We start from the raw sequence: 6,127 nt of genomic DNA on the forward strand, positions 1-6,127 counted from the left end.
GGAAATCACTCAAGCTTTCATGTGCTTACGGTTGGTCAATGCTTTCTGGTCAGCGTATGGAAACTTCCGTGCAGTCTTAGTTTTTTTTTGTTGCTGAGTCAATCTTTTTCCTGCTTTTTCTTACCAATTTATCATCGGTTGTTGGTATTGTTTCGTTTCTATTTCACAAACATCCATGCATCGGCTGCGGCCGTGGAGTGTTGCGAACCACCAGCATGTGCTTCTGGATGCACCGTTTCTGTTAGTTCTATTTCTCGCGATCGCGTATCCGTGTCCGTCCGAACACACGTCGCCACGGTTTCCGCCGAGATAAACACTTCTGCCAAGAGGGTGGAAAATGTAAAAGAAAATAAAACACCCGATAGTGGCAGTGGCGGCCGTACGTTTGAAATGCAACGTTCAACCTGATGCTTCTATTTAGTCTATTTTGCCTAATTGACACTTTTAGCCGTACCGTCTTCTGGGCAGCCGGGCAGATCTGCATGATCGCGTATCTGCGGGCGGAAGTGCATACGGAAGCTAGAAAGAGTGAGTGTGAGGGATGCAAGAGAGACTCGAAGAAATGCACCGTAGCAGAAGAGTCTCGAGGCAGCACGTGGCAAATGTAGCAAACTTTGCTGCCTTCTTTACGCTGGCTAGGAAGCTGTAACACACCGGCGTACAAACATTAAGAGCTATTACGAAGAACCGTAACGTACAGGGGTAGCTGGCAGAGTAGGGGAAAGTGTTCGGAAACACCGGTGATGCATTAGACTGTTGAAATGTGCGGCAGGTTTATTTCTGCGCGCCGTTGAAAGCCTAATGAGTGAACGCCGATGAGCAGAAACCGATGTCGGACCGTCGTGTTCTGGTGTCACATTATGTACTGGGTTTTATGCTGCTCGATGTTGCACCTACAACAAGATTATGAATGCTGCTAGCAGCAAATTGTATCAAAAGTTCGAATCATACCAGATTTTCCTGTCTGTCAAACAATGCATTGTGTAAGAAAGCGATTTGTTTAACATTTGGGAATTGACGAAGAAAAAGCTTATATATTGCAAACCTATGTATACTGTATGTATAATTAGATCAATAGAAACTAATAAATTATTAAGAATCTTAGTAGTAATGAAAAGTAATTAAAGATAACTAAATCTGTATCGAAATGCATAAAAGTTGGAAGCTATTCATTACTCCAAACCGTAGAAAGCCCCTTTTTACTAGGTGTGTTTGGTTGATTTTCACATAGGTTTTTGAAGTTTTTAATTATAAATTTTTATAATTTAAATATCAGATATTAAACCATATATTAAACAGATTGATAAAATAGCTCACAAATGGAAAGAAAAGAAAACAGTGCATTATACAACAATAAGACATTATTTTTGAATAAACTTTATTAAATTTGTTTGACATGTCTGACACAGCAAAGGTTCTCAAATTGCGTGGAGAATATTTTTCGTCGAAAACATTTTCCATACATTGTTCAGTAACTTCAGTGACTGCACTGATTTTTAAATTTGTTAGCAGAGCTAGTTTGATGCAAAAATAAAAAAAAGTAATAATGCCTTCTTATTCCATGCAAAACATTTCATCCAATTCCAATTCCAATCCATCGTAACAAAATAATTGCACATTTCTCGATAACTCATTCAGACGAGTCTTTTGAGTTGATTCATGGTTGGAATGACACATTATAGAGGATACATGTGGAAGATTCTTCAAAAAAGAATTACATTGCAAAAATAAATACATTTACTACACCATTTGTGTAAAAGTTTTAGTACACATATGCACCACCATATTGTACTACAGATAGTAGGCAGTGTAAATATTGTTAGGACATGTTAAACTGTTCAACAGATTTACCAATCGAATCTGTCGAGTTTCAATAGTCCACGTAGCTATCTAAAACATGTACCATACAGTCTTCGTTTACAGAAAGTCCCTCATGCTTGTAAGCTAATCCGTTTTGACCTGTTAAATACATATCGGTGTTTTCCCGGGGAATCCGGGACCGTCCGAGTGCAACGGTCGAACGCGTCCAGTTACTGTATCGCTCGATTCGGTTCACCGGCTCACTTGCCGGGTACCGAAATTCACACGTGTCTAGCAGCATCACATTGAAGCGTACTTAAACCGAAACCGGTCAACACAGGTACCGCACCGAAACAGCACCATCTTTACCAAAAATTCACCTCGCCCACACGTCACGCCACCGAACACATGCGGGTGCAGCGAACTCCGACGATGAATCTTTGCGCTTACTTCAGTAAGTTTTCGGGAGGTAAAGGAAAAGTCTCTGGATAGTGTTCAACATTCCTTCCCTGTCCCCCCGAAAAACGTCGCCGGATGGGCACGCTGGAAGGCGAGCTTTGTGTTTTCATGGATTCCGTGTTTCGAGGTCTATAATTAATCTAATTGATAAAAGCAAGAGGCCAAATACAGGTAACGAATGGAAAGGAAATCAACAAAACCACAAGCTTTGGTGAAATAAAAAACGGAAAATGCATGTAGCTGCTCAATTCGGAACGCAACAGAAAGCATTCGCAAAAGCGCTTTATGTGTGTGTGGCCGTGTGGGTGTGTTCAGTGGTGGTTCAGGAACGGGCGGGAACGATGAAGATAAATTAAATAGGAGGCGAAAAAATTCGAATTGCGAAAGTGTGATTACTTTTTTGTTGTTGTTGCGAATTTCCTCCTTACCTTCTCATCATTTCACAAACGCTGGCCTGTTTTTTACCTTCTTTTTTTAACTTTCCGAAAACTGCAACGATCGTTGATCATTCGTATTCATTTATTTCGATACGATCAGGTGCGGGATTTATGGCAAAGAAAACGGGGTGACATCGGCAGCATTTTCAGTTTGTTCATTTTTATCCACAATTGTTGTTGTAGTTGTACAGTTGTAGCGGAAGTAAGAGTAACAAGGAAAATGTATGGGAAAAAAACAAAACTGTTCAAAATTCGACGATGGCACGTCGATGATGGTGGAGAGCACGAATAAAAAACGGAGTGAAAATCATAACGCCAAACAACAACAAAAATCGTCATTAAAATCAAACACTGTGCCGTACTTGCTACGTTCGCATTTTATTGTTGCGGTTTTATCTCTGGGTTTGAGTATGATGTTGCTTTTTCTGTTTTTGGGTAGTAAGTTTGCTGTGTTTGCTAGGCAGGTTGGCTTGAATTGGATTGAGTTTTATAATCTTAATTAGGTGTCTAATTTTTTACGACAGCGTTTTTACAGTTTTTGTCCCCTTGTATTTGTTTGTTTTTGTATATGGAAACCATCAACTTTAGCTTATGTGTTTTGCCAATAATTATATGCAATATTTTGAATTTCTTATGCTTAGTGGTATAAAAACACTAAGGTGTAGGGAAAATAGAAGATCAAACTACTTTAGGATGGTAATATGCGCCGAATAATAGGTGTATAAATTAAAAATCATGTTGATGAATTACATCCATTCTGTGATAAGCTGTTGATTTTTATGAAAATAGGAAGTAGTAATCAGTAAGTGAAACCGAGATATTTTTTACCATACATTTAAACCTGCAAAGAGTGTAAAAATGCAAAACACAAAATAAAACAATTGTGAGTGTTAGTTACGAAAGTTATTTTGAAATGCTATTTGTCGCTTCGTGTATTGTTTCTATAATAGAGTGAATGCTTTCAATTTGTTTTATTGCATTTGTTGTAATTGTGCTTAAAGATGAATGACAATGTTTACTCTTCTCCACAATGCTCAATTATGTACAACTGTAAAAACGGAATTGCTATAACATATTTCAAATAATCACCTAGGCGCATTTGATGCCTATAAAAATACTTTAATCCATTAAATGTGTTATGTCTTTACATAAGTCTTAAAAATAAGTAACAATAATCAATTATTATTAACGTAACGTGTGAAAGATTAATGTGAAACGATTGATTTGAAGCATTCATCAAATGTTAATTACTTAATTTACTATCGCTTGAAGAAACCTTTTTTGTTTGATTTTTATTTTTGTTTTATACCTAAAATTATACCTAAATTTTCCATACAATTTGACAGCTTTTGCCTATTGTTCAGTGACAGTAGTCCGCCTGGTTGTACGCGGATTCCGAGAAATATTCACGCACTTTTTAATATCTGCCGGCTTAGCTAGTTTGATGCACAAATTTAAGGTATAAAATAATAAAAAAACGATAATGCCCTCTATCATTTGATTATTTAGTTACTGTTTACTTGATTATCAAATATTTTGGCGTACTTTTTGCATGAAACTTGAACAATTTCTAATTTAATATTTAAGATAACGTTTCCTTTAAAAATCACAATTCAATATTCAATAACTCAATTCACTCAAAAACACGCTCAGTATCCCATTACCCCAATTCCCTTAACGCGTTCGAGTAATTAATCTACTTAAAAGTCTAAGGTTGTAAAAAAATACGATAACACTTTAAAAAATTCTATTTATTTCCATTTCTTCTTCTTGGTAAAATGACCTACTAGGTAATGCCTTCCATTTATGTCTTACTATACTAATTATAAACTGGACAGTATTATTATGAGCCGGATAGTCAGTCTTTGCTACTGGGGTTTGTTCTAGATGGGATTTTAAACCGGTCCTGTCGTGTGAAGACCGGCGCCGCTTTCAATGCACCACCAGGCTTCGCCCAGGCCCAGGTATTTATTTATTTTATTTTATTTTATTTGCCTGACGCAAGGGTTTTACAAATTTGTCTTATTTAGTGGAAAAAATCAGTAGGAAGATAACAAATTACAAATAACGCTAATGACGATCAAAGGACGAGGACTCACGTAGACGTGAACGGAAATGGGACACAGGAACGTTGTAATCGAACAGGTGATACGAGTTGTTGAGTGAGGTGGGAATACGCACAATCGTCGATAAATAACAACAATATGAGAAAACTAGTTAAAATACGCTTCAGCATGATTCATAGTTATTGCTGGATTCAACAAAAAAAAAAACAATTACAGATTCAATATTTGCCAATATGAACCATTGATAAAATGGTTCGTGATCAGTAATGCCAGGAATGAATAATATCATAAATTCTATCTGTAATCAATTGCCCTAATTCTAGGCCTTGTTACATATTCCCTGGTGCAGCAGAGCGCTCAACGTAACTGAAGTGTCGAAAAGGGAACTCAACCACCAGACCAGCCTGCAAATGCACCAATACTAGTACTCTGCAGCCAACTCAAACTGATCGATGAAAAATGTGCACCAAACCTCATCCCTAGCCAAACCGATCATACACTTGAAGTAACTCAAAGTTGGTTTCCTTATGTTTCTGCAAAAAATGTAAAATGCTCTCAGGCTAGGGCACGCAAACTGGTCTGGTAGAGGGAATGATCGGTTAAAAATAAAATTATGTACCTTTTTCTTCCCATTTTCCATTGCCTTTGTTACCCGTTGGTGTGCCCGATGTAGCCAAGAGAGTGAGGCAAGTCTTTTACTTCCTTCTTTGGGACTTTCTTTCTTTTGACAGCGGAAAAGTAGGGAAAAACGAAAACTACAAACACACGCGCAATAGGAAACAGCATTCGAACGGGAGATTTTCCTACCAACGTCCTCCAACTGCATCTTCACTCGGCTTTCTGGAAGGTATGTGGTGGTAATGTGTAGGTTGTGTTTTTTTTGTGAGTAATTTTATTCCTTTTACCGTTCTTTTGGTATGCATTTCTGTGCCGTACGGACGCGTGTGTACGAAGGAAGGAAGGGGAAAAGCGGGAACAGTCATGTTCGCATGGTAGGAACGAGAATGTGTTACACAGACGTGCTAGATCGAAATTCACATGCGGCGAATTTCCCGAAGAGTAAGCGAATTTTATAGCGAAAGAATAGGTCGAAAAATGTCAGTAGATAAGTATCTTTGGTTGGCTGATTTGGGGATGACTCATACCATTTTCAAATAGTGCATACACAGTGTTATAGTTGAAATAAAGATAACTTTTATTGAATATAACTTTATTTTTTAATTCGAATGAAAGACAGCAGTTTTGTTAAGTTTTTCATTTTTTTTATTTTACACAAGCGGAAAACATCTAACAGTAAACGATTTTTTTCTCTCTCACAATAAACAGTTCGTCAACCCTGAGTACAACGATTGCGGTTATGCTGTG

Source organism: Anopheles marshallii, chromosome 2 (genome assembly GCF_943734725.1).
Source record: "Anopheles marshallii chromosome 2, idAnoMarsDA_429_01, whole genome shotgun sequence".
Taxonomy (NCBI): Eukaryota; Metazoa; Arthropoda; class Insecta; order Diptera; family Culicidae; genus Anopheles; species Anopheles marshallii.